Source organism: Suricata suricatta, chromosome 1 (assembly GCF_006229205.1).
Source record: "Suricata suricatta isolate VVHF042 chromosome 1, meerkat_22Aug2017_6uvM2_HiC, whole genome shotgun sequence".
NCBI classification, from domain to species: Eukaryota; Metazoa; Chordata; class Mammalia; order Carnivora; family Herpestidae; genus Suricata; species Suricata suricatta.
In genome coordinates, this window is record NC_043700.1 from 71,866,416 (window position 1) to 71,883,994 (window position 17,579).

Below are 17,579 nucleotides of genomic sequence, written 5' to 3' on the forward strand. Positions count from 1 at the left end.
CTGACAGAACCTGGAGCTTGCTTCTGATTCTGGTCTCCCTCTCTCTCTGCCCCTCCCTGATCATGCTCTGTCTCAAAAATAAATTTAAAAAAAAAAGAACCCTTTAGAAAAAGAAGACTGCTATAGAACAAAGACCCTTGTCTATAGTTGCAGGCATTCACTTTGGAATGCCCCCTCTCTGTAAAGGCATTTACCATTCCTACTTTCTGACCTACTCGAATAAACTTTTGCCTGCTGCTTATTTTACTTTGTGTCCACCTCTTCATTCTTCGAAGTGGTGAGACCATGAATCTCAGGTATTGACGTAAAATAATGCAGCAACAGAGATACTAGTCATGTTCCACATGTAGAGATACTAGTCATGTTCCGCATGTTGATACGGGTGCTGGTTGGTGGCGAATGTTCCCTTGTGAACATCAAGTTACACACTTGTGTACTTTTCTATAGGTTTATCATACATTGATAGGAAATTACTATGATCATTTCCCTGAGGAACCATGTTTCCTAGTGTCCCCAAATATTTTAAGTTTTCAAGAAAAGCTGGAAATTGCCAATTTTTCAATTTTTGTAACTGATGGAAAAAAAACTTTTTTTTTTTTAATTGTAGGGGTTTAGCAAAATACATCCTTGTTAGATGTGGCCCGAAAGCTTCAAATGTGCAGCCCCCTGGGAAGCTGACCCCTAGAAGCTTGGTACTCAGCCCGAGGTATGTTGACATCTCTTAACGTTCCCCTCTGACAAAAACTCCTGTGACCTTGGGGCACCTGGATGGCTCAGTCAGTTCAGTGTCTTGATACCTGCTCAGGTCATGATCTCACAGTCATGGGATTGAGCCCCTCATCAGGCTGTGTGCTGTCAGCAGAGACTGCTTCAGATTCTCTCTCTCTCCCTCTTTCTCTGCCCTTCCCCCTGCTTGTGCTCTGTCTCAAAATAAATAAACAAACATTTAAACAAAATTCTCTCCTTCTGCCCCTCCTGTGCTCTCTCTCTCTCTCTCTCTCTCTCTAAAAAAATAGAAATAAAAAAAGTATAAAGTTCCCTAAACAGTTTTCTCCTGCATTCATTCCTTTTCCCTTGGCAGCAAGCAAATTCCTGTGCATTTTCAAGAGAGCTCAGCTTCACTTCTTTCAGTAAGAGATTGAGTTACCAAACAAACAGGCTTTCCTCAGTCCTGCTCCCAGAAGACCTACACTACCTAACTTCTCCGAACTCTGGATTACATGTGCTCCTTTTTCACTGTGAGCAGGGGACACAGTGCAGTCATTCTCTTCCCTCTGCCCCCTTCTCCCAGCACATCACAGGCCCTCAGAATATTTGCTGGATCCTCAAATAAGGAATAGATGACTTCAGCGGACTTCCCAGTCTTTTGGACTCCATGAATCAATCCAGATCTTCAAAATAATTTTGGAACCAGAACTGCAATTTTTAATTTTTACCAAGCTGTTAAAGACAGTAAAAGACAACTGTCATTTACTAGCAGCATCACTTCATTTTAAATTATTTTGACCTGCAAAATAAAAATAATGTATCCTCTAAAAAAGTCAGTTCTTTTAAATCAATCAACTTTTCTAAAAACATTCTTAGAACTTATTTTTCTTGTCTCACTGCAGACTAGTGTGAATCAATGAGTCCTTCTAAATATACTATTGAGTCTAATAAACTTTCTATTAATTCTATACAGTAAATTTTACTAAGTTTACTTCATAGGCGGTAGCTCACTAGTTTAAAACCTTCCCAGTGGAAGATGTATAGACCCCCAGGCTACCTACTCCGGAATACAAACCAAACTTGTCTTCTTCCTGGTCTGATTCCTCTTTCTGCCCAAGAGTAAAAAAAAGCCACAGGGGAGGTGTTAATGAAGTCAGTTGCACTTAGTTTCTTCTAGCAACACCAGCACCTAAGGGATTTGTCAGAGGTACATATTTGAATCCTCAACTTTGTTTTGTAAAAAAAGCTTGAAAAAAAATGATGTTCCCTGCATTGTTGCATTAAATGGTGCAATTATCAGTTTTAATTTAATTATGATGAAGAAAAGACAGCACAGGACGTGTGAAATCAGGTTATTGGGTCTCAACCATTTGAGAATTTCAAAATTCGGACAAAATGGAACAGAAAGATGTCTGAATACATCAAACCTAGTAAAGTGTCAAATCGTTTCATTAATTTTCTTTTCATCTGTGACTGATCTATTAAATTGATCTAATGACTTTTGAATTTTGATTACTGTGCCTTTTATTTCTAAAAGGTTAATTTAGTTCTTTTTCTATTTATGTCACTGTAGTTTCTTATTCTTTGCAGGCATCTTCAGTGTAGATTTAAATCCAGTAAGTGTAAGTGTTTTACAGTCACTATATGATAATCCAGTATCTGAAGTCTATTGGTCTGTTTCTGTTGTCTATTTCTCTGCCAACTCTCTGCGCAGAGTCTAATTCCCTTGAGTTTCTAGTTGTCCTTGTGTCCTGGTCATTGCATTTGAAAACTAATATTTGTGGGAATTATTTGACGCCTATGATAAAGATACCCTCTTTCAGAAAGCATATGCATATCCTCTGCCAGAGTCCTCCAGGCATTTAAACCAGCTTTTTTGGCTTCAGGCTTCCTGGGCAACCCAGGAGGTATAAACCTGGCTATAATTCCTTGTAGCTGTCCTACTCTATTCAGCTCTTAATGGTGTAGCTCTTTGAGGTCACAGTATATTGAAGGGAGAATCTCCTATGGGACTTCACACATTCTGTGGACCCTGGAAGTGGATTTATGTCCATATTACCCGGAGTGGCTGTCCAAGTAAATGTTCCAGTTTTCTGGAACCAAGAAATATGCTTTGGGCAAAATAGCTTGTTATTTGTTTATCTTATTTCTTCCGTTCCCCGCCCCTCCTGTTTTGAACAAGTAATTCCCTATTAAAAAGAATAGTGTTTTAATAGAGTTTTGGTTTAGGAGCTTGGAGAATAGCAGGTCATTTATTTAATGTGATTAGAAATTTCTTCCATAGATAAGAAACTTGAGGTAATCTTTCTTTGTTATCCTAAAATTTAAAATTCTGCGTTCTTTTCATCCTGATAAAACAAATGCAAATTTGTGTCTTTTGACTGATAACATTATCTTAAATGCTTAAATATTACTAAATCCTAACCAGGCTGCTGGGAAATTGGTGCTCTCTCATTCATACTTGTTGGCATTTTACAATTATAGGGCACTTGAAAAGTAATTTGTTAATGTGATTTAAAAGCCATCAGTGTCCCAAAAATATATTATAAGGAAATAATTCAAAACTGGAAAAACCTATATGTGTAAAGATTTTACTCAAAGTCTTTCTTTTTTTTTTCAATGTTTTTATTTAGTTTTGGGAGAGAGAGAGACAGCGTAAGCAGGGGAGGGTCAGAGACAGAGGGAGACACAGAATCCAAAAATAGCCTCCAAGTTCAGAGCTAGCTGTCAGCACAGAGCCTGACATGGGGCTCGAACCCATAAACCGCGAGATTGTGACCTGTGCTGAAGTCGGACACTTAGCCGACTGAGCCACCCAGGGGCCCCAGAGTCTTAATCATAAAATTAGAAGATTAGAAATAAACTAAATGTTTTAAAATAAGGAAATACTTACATAAAGTATGATACATGCATTTGCTATACTGTTATGCAGCCATTATTAATCATGAGTATGAACATCATACAGACAAATGGAAAATGCTCATGATAAAGTGGTCAATACAGGATACAAAATTTATATACATTTTGACTATAACTATGTAAAAGGCAAAAGACAGTAAAATAAAAAAGATACCAAATACAAAAAATTTACCAACTAAAATCTCCCAGGTTATTCGGTAAGCCCATCTATATCAGACTGAGGAAATCAACATAGTTGTAGTACAGTGGCACTACTTTTTTCTTCTGTTTGCCAAACTCTGATGACATTAAATATAAAATGAATAATTAAAAATAGATATATAAAAATAACATGTTGCTGGGGCGCCTGGCTGACTTAGTAGAGTATACAACATTTAATCTCAGGGTCATGAGTTCAAGCTCCACATTGGGCGTGGAGCCCATTTTTAAAAAATTAAAAAATAATAACAGTGATGGTTGCATAACTATGAATTTACTAAAAAACATTTAATTGTATACATTAAAAGGGGAATTTTATAGTATGAGAGTTACATCTGAGAAAGCTGTTGTTAAAAATTATATTTTTAAATATAATTTCTAAAGTGAATATTATTATTATTTTTTAATGGCTTATTTAATTTTGAGACAGAGAGAGACAGAGCATGAGCAGGTAGGGGCAGAGAGAGAGAGAGATACAGAATCGGAAACAGGTTCCAGGCTCTGAGCTGTCAACAGAGAGCCCGACGCAGGGCTTGAACCCACAAACATGAGATCATGACCTGGGCTGAAGTTGGATGCTTAACCGACTGAGCCACGCAGGCGCCCCATGAATATTATTTTTTATTAAGTAATCTCTACACTGAACATGGGGCCTGAACTCACAGTCTCAAGATCAAAAGTCACATGCTCTACTGATTGAGCCAGCCAGGTGCCTGTAAAGGGAATATTACTTATGAAATATCCCAGGGTTTGCTTTTTAAAAATTTTAAATTTGTCAATCCTATAGTCTTATAGTTTTTCTTTCTTTCTTTTTTTGGGGGGGGGAGAAAATTATAAAACTTTATTGAAAGGTATTTTAAAAAGGCAAAATAAATAGAGCTATATCCTGCTTATGGATTAGAAGACTCAATAGTGTAATAACTCTATAAAGTTAATACAAATCCAATAAAAATTCCAACATTTTTGTTTTGTTTTAGAACTTGTCGATCTAATTGTTAATGTTGTACGGAAGAGCAAATGGCTAAGAACAGCTAAGATATTCCCAAGTAAAAAGAATTCAGCGATGTTTTTGGAGGTGGAGGTGGATTTACTCTGAGATGTCAAAGCCATTTTCCAGGGGCGCCTGGATGGCTCTGACCTCGGCTCAGGTTATGATCTCACAGTTCATGAATTCAAGCCCTGCATCAGGCTCTGTGCTGACAGGGCAGAGCCTGCTTGGGATTCTCTCTCACTTCCTCTCTCTGCTCCTCCCTCACTTGCACTTTCTCTCTTTCTCAGAATAAAGAAAGAAAGAAAAAAAGAGCATTTTCTAAAGTTACAGTACTTGGAATTATATAGCCTTGCCACAGGTTAGACAAATTGACCAGTGAGTCAGAATAGAAACCATCAACAGACACACACAGACACACACACACAGACACACAGACACACACACACAGACACACACACACACACACAGACAGACACACACACACACACACACAGAGACTTCATTTATGAAAGATCTGGTGTTAGAGATCAGTGGGGAAAGAATTAACTATCCAGAAAGTGGTGCTGGGACAGCAACCACTTATCCCTATGGGGAAAGTATTATATTAAATTTCTATCTCATATCTTTCACAAAAATCAGGGAAGACTAAAGACAAATGTGAAAAGTAAAACTTTAAATGTTTACAATGCAGTAAAGAATATCTCTATGACTTTGGGTAGGAAATGATCTCCCTACCACCAAGCTAATTTATAATCAGCTTTATAAGATACTTTTTAAAACCTGTTACTTCGTGGAGGACATGGGTGAGAAATTATAACATCTGACAACTTTCAAACTCTGCTCCCCCAGAAGCCAACAGTCTTCTGTTGCTGTTTTGAACAGGAAAGTTCTCAGAAGGGATAGATGCTTCCTATGAGGCGTGTAAGATCTTTTCACAGGTCAACTCTGACATGAAGGAAAGGAACTAAAAACTCAAAGATTATCAATGGGATGATCCACAAACTAAAACAGGAATCTTGGCTCTTTTGAGCAACACCATCTTGATGTTATCACCCAAAAGCTTGAGTACCCGACACAGGATTTTAGGAGTGCCAAAGCTATATCATAACTATTTCAGGAAGTCAAGTATATTTGCTGATGGGATCAGGAAAGGAGACATGAAGTTTTGCTTCCCTATGCTGTACAGCTTCTAAGCCAAAGACGTGTGCATGTCAGAAAATCTCTCCTGGGAACCAAGAATAATCTTCAAAAAATAAGGATAGAAAATTTCCATTCAGTCCAGCTTCTGAGATATTGTATTAGTGGTATTTATGCTTTTCACAAAAGAAAACAACAATGTGTCTTTTTTTTAAGGTTTTTATTCATTTTTTTAGAGACAGAGATTTTAAGCGGGGGAGGAGCAAAGAGAGAGGGAGACACAGAATCCGAAGCAGGCTCCAGGCTCCGAGCTCCGAGCTCTGAGCTGTCAGCATAGAGCCCAATGCGGGGCTCAAACCCATGAACCGTGAGATCGTGACCTGAGCCAAAGTTGGACACTTAACCCACTGAGCCACCCAGGTGCCCCTACAACAATGTATCTTGTATGCTAACAACATAAGTTTGACAGAAAATACCAAATTCTACATTTTCATAAAACTTGACTGAAGAAAAATAATATTTGAAACAGTATAGTCACTAGAAGCACAGAGCTGTCAAAAAAGTACACTTGACTTGGTATTCCCAGTGTCTTCTGCTTTCTGTTACTGGACTGTGGAAGCATTTAGGTTCTTTGCAGCTTTGTTCCCATCCTTGCCACCACGTCCTTTCCCCTTTCTCCCTTTGGGTCACTTCTCACCATTCTTTACAGTGGCCTTTTTAGGCCTGGGTTCTGGTTTTGGAGAAGCGGGTTAGCAGACAACTGTGCCGATCTACTCTGTAGCTCATCCTTCACCTTCACTTTGTCACCTTTATCATCTCCTTTTGCCTAGTGGCAGCAGCGGTTGACAGGTGACTTTGTCAGTCCAGGGAGGAGGCGGTGGTTGTCTTCCTCACCCTGCTCCTAGGAAGATTTCTTTAGGAGGGGCATCCGGGTGGCTCAGTGGTTGAGAGTCCAACTCTTGATCTCAGCTCACATCTTGATTTCAGGGTCTTGAGTTCAAGAGCTGATTTGGGCTTCAACTGGGTGTGAAACCTACTTTAAAAAAAAAAGACTAAAAAAAAAAAGGAAGCTTATCAGGAGACCATGGGCTGACTCTCCAGAGAACCAAGTCCCCACACCCTCTGAGAGATGTGGGCTCCCAGCTTCAGCAGCGGCAGGGCTGGCGTGGACTAGAGTCTTATAATTAAATATCATTCTCACTTTGATACTCCCAGCTCTCTCCCCACTGCTACCAATACAGCTGTCCTTCTTTCTCGTGGAGAACTTCATTCTCTTTAATACATCTGTGATATTGAAATGCATAATAAGAAATAAATATATTTCATCTTCATCTGGGTTGCTGGTATAGATCTCCAAAAACATTTGGAATCTCCTAGGTGATGAGATTAGTAAAGGTGTCTCTTGTTTTGTTTATAGTGACATTTAGAAGCACCTAAGGAGAGGGGCTGGTTTCCAGAAGAACCAACCATGTGATTATAAGGTTGGAGTTTTCCTTCCCACGCCCCTAATCTCCCTGTAAGTTGGGCTGGAGGTTGAGTTCAATCACCAATTGTTAGTGATTTATCATACCCATGTAATGAAGCCTCTTTTTTAAAAAATTTTTATGTTTATTTATTATTGGGACAGAGAGAAACAGAGCATGAGCGGGGGAGGGGCATGGAGAGAGGGAGCACAAAATCTGAAGCAGCCTCTAGGCTGCTCCAGTTTCGAACCCACAGACTGTGAGATCACAGCCTGAGCCGAAGTTGGACACTTAACCAACTGAGCCACCCAGGCACCCCAATGAAGCCTCTTTAAAAACCCAGGATGGCAGGGTTCAGAGAGCTTCCAGGTTCGTGAAGACTTGGAGATGTGGGGGCACAGGAGTATTTGGAGAGACTATGGAAGTTTTACACCCTTTCCCCATACCCTGCCCTGTGTATCTCCTCCATCTGGCTCTTCCTGTGTTATATCCTTTTATAATAAATCAGTAATCTAAATGTAAGTAAAGTTAACTTATTAAGTTAGTAAAGCAAATGAAATGTTTTCTGGAGTTCTGTGCACCACTCTAACAAATTAATCGAACCCAAGGAGAGTGCTTTTGGGACCTCAGATCCATAATCACCCAAAAACAAGTGACAACCTGCACTTGGCAATTAGCATCTGAAGGTGGGTAGCAGTCTTGAAGGACTGAGCACTTCACCTGTCAGATCTGAATCAATCTGTGGGTAGATAGTGTCTGAATTGTGCTCAATTGTAGGACATCCAGCTGATGTCTGAGAATTTCTTGTTGGTATGGGAATGATGCCCACAGATACCGCAGTGGGTTCTAGGATCATTTAACATCACTTTCTCCCAGTGTGTAAACACTTCCTGACCTCATTTCCTTTTCAAACTCTCAGCTGCAGCCCCTAGTTGCTCATCTGAGCAACAAACTTCCTCACCAAAACTCCGTACTTCCTTGTAGCCTTATCCTGGTCTGACCATGCCCAGAAAACCGTAAGCCGAGTTCAGTACTCAGTTTGCCTTTGGTGGTTGTACTGGTCCCAGTTTTTTTACTCCTTCCTGTATTGACCTTGTTCAGTCTTTCCTTCACGGACTGTGGGGTTGATCATGTGATTTGCTTTGGTCAAGGGACATTAGCAACTATGACTCAAGTAATGACTGAGCTGGCACATACAGAGCTTGCTGTCTGCTCTTTAGAACACTGCTTCACTTGGAAGCCTGAACTAGCTGGCTGGGGAATGAGAGACCTTTTAAAGTAGAAATAAATAGTCACAGCTGAAGTCTCTCCAGAACAACCAGTCTGTGAATTATCAGGTATTTGAATACGGCCATTCTAGACCATTTCATCCAACTGAGCTGGCCTGCAGCAGAAAAACCACCTGCTGACATTTAGAATCATGAGATATAGGGGTTCCTGGGTGGCACAGTCAGTTAAGTATCCGACTCTTGGTTTCTGCTCAGATCATGATCTCATGGTTCATAGGTTCAAGCCCTGCATCAGGCTTTGTGCTGACAGTGCAGAGCCTGCTTGGGATGCTCTCTCTCTGCCCCTCTCCTGCTCATGCTCTCTCTCTCAAAATGAATAAATAAACATAAGAATCATGAGAAATAATACATATTTGTTGTTTAAAGTCATGAACTGTTGGGAGAATTTGTTTTGCAGCAAAAAGTGACATGCATTTTTACTAACCTTTCGTATACCCTTATCTTCATAGCATGATTAGAGAGTATCTAATAGATAGAGATGATCTGATATCTAATAGTTCCAGACTACACCTTTCAGGCTGGACTATTAGAAATTAATGGTATCACATCTCACCTGGGTTCTTGGGGTCCCTGTCTGTCCTTTTATCTGTCAGCTACCTTTTCCCTGCCTGTTGATGTCTGACCATTCCCATCCCACACCATGTTCCTCCCATCCCCAATTCAGTCCTACCCCTATTGGTTTAAGAAAATGACTTTGTTGTCTGCTTGAGATACTGTGAGGCTTGCAGACTACAGGGAAGACTCTGGAGTTTTAATGAATAGGCTGAGAAGCCACTGGAGGTTTTGGAGCAGCGGAGTGACACTCCAGCTTTTGTGTGGACAATACGATGTAGTAGGGCAAGAATAGAATTAAGAAGTTAAAAGAGATGATGGTTTAGGGAGATAGAGGAGGAAGTGCAGAGTGTGGAGAGTGGTGGAAACAGGGCCCCAATTTATGGGGCAAATAACATCCTCTGGAGTAGCGAAATGCAGTTGCCCTGGGTAAAGAGAGACACTGAAAATTCTTGTTATATTTTGAAGATAAGAACCAACAGAACTTGCTCATGAATTGTATGGGAAGAAAAAGAAGAATCAAGGAAAATCACATTGTATACTAATTTTTTTTAAGTTGGTGCTTAACTCTCCTACCCCTTCTGAGCAGAAGGCAGACTTTGAGCAGAAGGCAGAAGAAATATCTTTCTTTATATACTCATCTTGAATGAATACATGAATGACTCAACTAATGGATAAATCCTGATGAATATTTTAGGTTAGAGCAGATTACCTATTTTCTTTGAAAAGATAGCTTTCTTCTTGCTTTTCTATTTAAAAAGTGAAAATAGTATATAATGAGGTCTCATTGTGTTGTAGGTGGGATTATTAAAATGTACTCTACACTAATGCTTCCCCAAATATAGTCATCAGAATGATTACCAGTTAACAAACTATTACCATTTGGCAATGAGATAAGGAGTTTTTGACAGAATGAAAACAATTGTGTCACTAAATATATTATTCAGCTGGCTTTTTTTTCCATAGTAAAACTTGGTCTCTTAAGGAAGTAGTATGCTGATTTGCATTCTGACATAAGCTCTGTACCTTCTTGCCAACTGACACCTTTTGTTACACTACACCCAAGGATTGGCTGGATTTTCTGAATGCTACTGAGTATTTTATTGGACATGCCAAACATATTAAAGGCCTGGTAAATTTCTTAATCATTCCAAAATAATCTGCAGAGTTATATAAAGGGGATGATGTATTTAAAAATGAGAAAATTATTTTTGAAAGGACTTTAAAACTAAAGATTTTTTAAAAATTATTTTTAAGTATTGCCTACACCCAAAGTGGGGCTCAAAATCACAACCCCAAGATCAAGAGTCATGCTCTGCTGACTGAGCCAGCCAGATGCCCCAAGGACTTTAAAGCATTTAAAGGCAGCAAGATGTAGTGGAAAGAACATGGATTTTTTTTTTTTTACTCAGATCTGGTTTCAAATCACTGCTTTGTCAGCTGCCGTGTGACTTCCTATTGTCTTTGTTTTGTCACAGCCAAGTGGAAATAATGCCTACCTCCCTGGGGTTATAGCAAAGTTTAAGTGACACAGTATGCATTAGAAGCCTGGCACAGGGCTTAGCATGTAGGAGATACTCAGTAACTATTAACTCTCCTTTTCTCTCTCTCCAATATAAATATCAGCTGCCCAGTCACACTCTTGTCAATACCTCTCTATCTTTAATCTTGTTACATTTCAAGTGTGTTCTTGTTGGGGTCATATGCCCTGCTCACATGGTTTGCATGGTTTATTGTGGATGGCAGATACAAGGAATGGTGTTCCAGGAAGCAGAGCAGGAAAGCTGAGTGGGAAAGCTGAGATTATAGCTGTACACAGTGATACTATTGTCATTATAAAAATACTGTGGTATGATCAAACTAGATTCCCTATCATTGTTAGCTCTAAGAAGAGCACATTTCCAGAGGATTCGCAAAATTGTTGTTGCTATTTTGAGTGGGAGTTGAAACCACTGTAAGAATACAAGTGGTAGAACTTTCCTTCTGGTCAACAACATTTCTCAAGGAGAAAACCGAAGGCTAGCGTCTATTATTGTCACTATTTGGTATCATACAGACCTGGGTTCATTTTCACCTTATCATGTAGTAGTTTGACTTCAGAAAAGTTTTTAATCTTTCTGAATTTGTGTCCTTACTCTATTAGTTGGAAGTTCAGTTCAGAGCCACCATGTTGCACAACTCCAGGGAGCTCCACACACATAGATTGCATAGGGAGTTAAGCAACTCTGGTTCAGAAACCATAACAAAGACTTAAATAACAGTGGCATAAACAAGGTAGAAATTATTTTTTTAAGTCTATTTCTTTATTTGGAGAGAGAAAGAGAGAGAGAGAGAGAGAGAGAGAGAGAGAGCGAGCGAGAGCGAGAGCGCTAGCATGTGAGCAGGATTGGGGCAGAAAGAGAGGTAGAGAGAATTCCAAGGAGGCTCCACACTGTCAGCACAGAGCCTGACGCAAGGCTTGAACTCATGAACCTGTGAGATCATGACCTGAGCTAAAACCAACAGCAGGATGCTTAACTGACTGAGCCACGCAGGCACCACTGGTAGAAATCATTTCTTACTTATGAGAATGTCCAGGTCTGATGCATAGGCTCCACAGTATTGGGGACTTAGATTTCAATGCTTTTTCATCAGTCTTACTGCTATACTAGAGCCATAATGTGTTACTCTCATCTATATGGTGCCAGTCAAAAAATCAACATTTATTTACTTGAGTAAGAAGAGGGAAAAGCAAGGAGGAAGACACATTTGTTACTTTGCAGAATACCATCACAAGCTCTACACCTCCATTCTGCTCGTATCACTTTGTTGTTCATAGCTGCAAGAGAGGCTGGGAACTATAAATCTTAGCTGCACAGCCATTTGCCCACCAAAAGCCATGTGTACTACTTCAAGAAGGGAAGAATAGGTATTTAAGAACAACCAGTTTCTGTTTGCCTTACTTATAAGGGATTTGTGAAAATTAAATAAGTACCTGATACAAATACTCAAGAAAAGTTTTTCCTTTTTTCCTCACTGCCCTCACTTTCTTTCCCAAAAAGGGACTTTATTTCCAACAGTTATTCATTAGCAATACATTTACAACATATCAGTAAGAATTGTATAGGAATTCCTGGCTGTCTCAGTCAATAGAGCTTGCAAGATCAAGATCTTGGGGTCTAGAGTTCAAGCCCCACAGTATGCATACAGCCTACTTTTAAAACAAAATTATATAGGGGCACCTGGGTGGCTCAGTTCGTTAAGCATCTAACTCTAGATTTCAGCTTGGGTCAGGATCTTGTGGTTGGAGAGTTCCAGCCCCACATCAGGCTTCGTGATGATAGCATGGAGCCTACTTGAGATTCTCTCCTCTCTCTGTGTCCCTCCCCTGCTTACTTTCTCTCTCAAAAATAAATAAACTAGGGGCACCTGGGTGGCTCAGTCAGTTGAGTGTCCGGCTTCGGCCCAGGTCATGATCTCTTCGTTCATGGGTTCAAGCCCCTTGTTGGGCTCTGTGCTGACAGCTCAGAGCCTGGAACCTGCTTTGGATTCTGTGTCTCCCTCTCTCTCTGACCCTACCCTGCTCACACTGTCTCTCTCTGTCTCTCAAAAATAAATAAAAAAAAAATTAAAAATAAATAAATATATAAATAAAGTAAACAAATGAATATTTAAAGTTTTTTAATGTTTAATTTTTGAACGAGAAAGAGCGTGAACAGGGGAGGAACAGAGAGAGAGGAAGACACAGAATCCGAAGCAGCCTTCAGTCTCTGAGCTAGCTGTCAGCACAGAACCTGACACAGGGTTAGAACCCATGAACCATGAGATCATGACCTGAGCTGAAGTCGGATGCCTAACCGACTGAGCCACCCCGGTGCCCCTAAATAAATATTTTAAAAATTGTTTAGACTTCATTTATTTTCTTAACTGGCTAATCACAAAATTCAGCTCTCTATTAAACTGTGGAACACTGTGGAGTATCTGGGTGGCTCAGTTACAAAAACCTCAACTATTGATCTCAGGGTCATGAGTTTGAGCTCCACATTGGGTGTTGAGAGTACTAAAAATAAATAAATAAACTTAAAAAAGTAAAGTAATATTAAGTGTGGAACAGTGTAATGAATGTGTGAAAGGAGCTGCAGAAATAAAAGACTTGGAAGAGGGAAGCACCAGAAAGAATCTTGAATGTGCTGATTTTGATTAAAAGCTTGGTTCATAAGAAATGAGTAGAGTACTGGAAATGTTGATAAGCAAATTCACGTGAGCAGCTCAGAGTACACCAACATAGGATACAAATTACTATGAGAATCACTTCAATCTGTCACTTAGGGGATAAAGCAGTGGTCTGGGGAAGAAAGGATCTTGATTCCAGAAAGAATTAAGTCTGGACCTGGATGGAAATATTTTGACTAACAGGAGACAATAGTGACCTCAAGGGTCAGAAATAGAGAAGGGTATTTTTGACAAAATGAGGAGTAAACAAAGGATGATTTTTTGTAAAAAAATGTATTTGTGTACTTATTTATGTGTCTCTTCACTCCCTAGTGGTGGGAACAGTGAAATAGGGGGGAGAAATCTAGGATTTTCCCTCAAAAATTTTAGTATGCTATAGAGATTGAATAATGTAGGTCCTGTACACTTGTATGTTACCTAATCTATATATGCATTCCACTCAGTGACACTTTCAAATGGTACACTAAAACAACAATGTGTATATTACCATAAACCCATGTATGGTCAAGTCAAATTACAAAGGCTTCAAAATCATTGTGCATGTTGTTTAAACTTTTGGTCAGAATAAATATTCACATACACACTTCCTACCTTCTACTCCAAAAATCAGTATTGCAACTAGCACAAATCTCTTCTTAAATAGCACAGAGATCCTCACAAATAGGATGTTTGCAATGGTGTTTATTGCAACAAAATTTTTACTTGTAAATCAGGTATTTATTTATTCAGCAGTAGTATGTAGATTAAGTGACCTCTATATCCTCTCAGTAGGTTCTTTATTTTGAGGCCTTCTCAAAAGTTGTGATATTATGATATTTGCAATTAATTAACATGGTTTCAGTCCCAACTTCCTCACCATCTAGTCATGTAATCACAGACAAGGCACTTAATCCCTCTGAGCTTTAGGTCCCTGGAAAATGGAGATAGTAATGCCTGCCCTCTCCACAACACAGGATTATTGCCATGCTCTCAGTAAAAGTGAAAAAGTACACAGAATTGTGATTTGTTTTAATTGCTCTAATTCCAGGCCTTGAGCATATACCAGTATCCAGGGTGGTGTTTAAACTGCTACCTAATTTTTCTGAGCACTTTGAAAGATGAGCTCAGACTGGATTTCTCTTTATCTCTGGTAAACTATCAAACCACCTCATATTTTCTATTCCTATTCCTATTTCTGCATTTTTCCTTCTAACAATTGCTGAAATGAGAAGTGGTTTAAATAATTTAAGTCCCTGGTAGTTACATGGAAAATACTGAGAAAACGGTAGACACTTTTATTATTTTATAGTAATGGGAAAGAAAATTAACATTAAGGAAGTCCTGATCTGGTAGTAGAGTTATTTACATTATCTTGCTCATCTCTATTAGACCTCACAACATTGTAAGATCAGATTGTTGGAGGAAATAAGACTCAGGGATTTAGTGAACTTCATAGCTGTAAGTGTGGAGCTAGGATTCAAACCTAAGTTAGAGCACAACAATTAACTTTTTTCCTCTACCAAATTTCCAAGTGCTTTTGATTCTGCTGGTCTGGAATCCATGTTTTAAGGACCACTAGGCCACACTCTGATGTATTTATCACCTAGTATCTCTAATGCTAAATTCAACATTGTGTTGGAAACCCAGGATATACTGGCTAGGGAGTAACTCAGGTTACCCCTCTTGAAACACACAGTACAAAACATAAGTTAGAGGAACAAAAACCACACAAGGCATATAGAAAACAAAATTAAAGTGGCAAATGTAAATCCAATCTAATAACATTACATGCGAATGAAACACTGTCAGACTGGATTAAAAAAAATCCAACTATATACTGTCAACTGGAGACACACTTTAGATTCCAATATACAAATAGAAAGTAAAAGAATGGATAGGGTATATCATGCAAATAACAAAAGAAAGTTGGAGTGATTGTACTACTGTCAGACAAAATGGGCTTACAGCCTGTTAACAGAAAATGTTTTTAGAGATTAAGATGGACATTTCATAATGATAAATGGGTTAATCTATCAGGAAGCTATAACAACTGTAAGCATATATACATGTGATGACAGATCATCAAAATATGTTAAACAAAAACTGACAGAAATGAAGGGAGAAATAGTGTACAGTAATAGTTGGAGACTTCAATACACTGCTTTCAAAAATTGATAGAACCATTGGATAGAAGGCCAGCAAGGAAACAGAAGACTTGAACAATAAGCTAGGTCTAATGGACATCTATAGAGGCCTCCACCCAACCATAGCAGAATACACAATCTTTTCAAGTGCACGTGGGAAACTCTCCAGGACAGACCAAATGCTAAGCCATAAAAACAAACAAATACATTTAAGACTATAGAAATAATACAAAGTTTGTTTTCCAATAAGAATGGAATGAAATTGGAAATCAGTAACAAAAAGAATTTGGGGAAACTCGCAAGTATGTTGAAATTAAACAATGCACTCCTAAATACCCAAAGGGTCGAAGGAGAAAGAAAAAAGGAAATTAGAAAATACTTTGAGATGAATGAAAATGAAAGCACAAATGAAACTTACGGGATGCAGCTAAAGCAGTGCTTAGAAGATAATTTACAGCCCAAAATGCTAATTTAAAAAAAAGAAGAAAGATCTTTAATCAGTAACTTGACCTTCCACCTTCAGACACAAGTAAAAGAAGAGCAAACTAAATTGTAAGCAAGCAGATGGAAGGAAATAAAGATTAGAGAGGAAATGAATGAAACAAGAAATAGAAAAACAAAAATAAAACAAAACAAAAACTAGTCCTTTGACAAGATAAAAAAGTCGACAAACCTGTAGCTAGACTGACCACGGTAAAAATAGAAAGACTTAAATTCCTCGAATCAGAAGTGAATAAGGAACATTATTGTTGACCTTACAGAAATAAAAAGAATTATGGAGGACTAATATGAACAATTGTATGACAATAAATTAGATAACTTAGATAAAATGGAAATATTTCTATAAAGAAACAAACTACTGGGCACCTGGGTGGCTCAGTTGGTTAGATCTCCGGCTTCAGCTCAGGTCAGATCTCACGTTCGTGAGTTCAAGCCCCGCGTCAGACTCTGTGCTGACAGCTAGCTCAGAGCCTGGAGCCTGCTTCCAGTTCTGTGTCTCCTTGTCTCTCTGCCCCTCCCCCTCTCATGCTCTTTCTCTCTCTGTATCAAAAATAAATAAAACATTAAAAAAAAATTTTTTTAATTAAAGAAACTACCAAAACTGACTTAAGAAACAGACTGTCTTAATAGACACACAAAAAAGGTTAGTAATAAAAAGATCTACCCATGAAGAAAAGCCCAAGGTTCAGATGACTTAACAAATTCTACCAAACGTTTTAAGGATTAATTACTAATTCTTCACAAGCTCTTACATAAAAATAGATAAGGGAACATTTCCTAACCTGTTCTATGAAACTATTAGTACCTTGATAACAAAACTAGACAAAAATGTCACACACACAAAAAGCCAAAACCTATGATCTCTTATGAATATTAATACAAAAAACTTCAACAAAATACTAGCAAACCAAATTCAATAACATATACAAAGAATTATACACCATGACCAAATGGGATATATTTCATGAAAGTGAGATTGGTTTAATATCCAAAAATCAATAAATGTAATACACCATACCCACACAATTAAAAGGAAAAAAACCCCCACATGGTCGTTTAATGTATGCCAAAAAAATTGACAAAATCTAATACCCTTTCATGATAAAAACACTTAAGAGACTTCCTTAACTTAATAAAAAACATCTATGGGGGCACCTGGTTGGTTCAGTAAGAAGAGCATACAACTCTTGATCTCAAGAGCATGAGTTTGAGCCCCACATTAGGTATAGAGATTACTAAAAAAAAACCCAAAAAACCAATTAATTAATTTAAAAAAAGAGCAACTGTGAAACCCAACATCAAAGAAGACAAGCATGATTACTTTTGCTACCCCTGGTCAACATTATATTGAAGGTTCTAGCAGAAAATTAGGCAAGAAAAAGAAATAAAAGGCATCCAAATTGGAAAGGAAGAAGTAAAACTATATTCACAGACGATATAATCTTATATATAGATAATAAAAAATCCAGCAAAGAAACTATATGAG

General features: G+C 38.4%; 1 pseudogene; it reads right to left on the reverse strand.

Annotated features, from left to right (window-relative positions):
- Positions 1 to 6,507: 6,507 nt before the first annotated feature.
- Positions 6,508 to 9,347, reverse strand: LOC115301137 (annotated as a pseudogene).
- Positions 9,348 to 17,579: the final 8,232 nt, after the last annotated feature.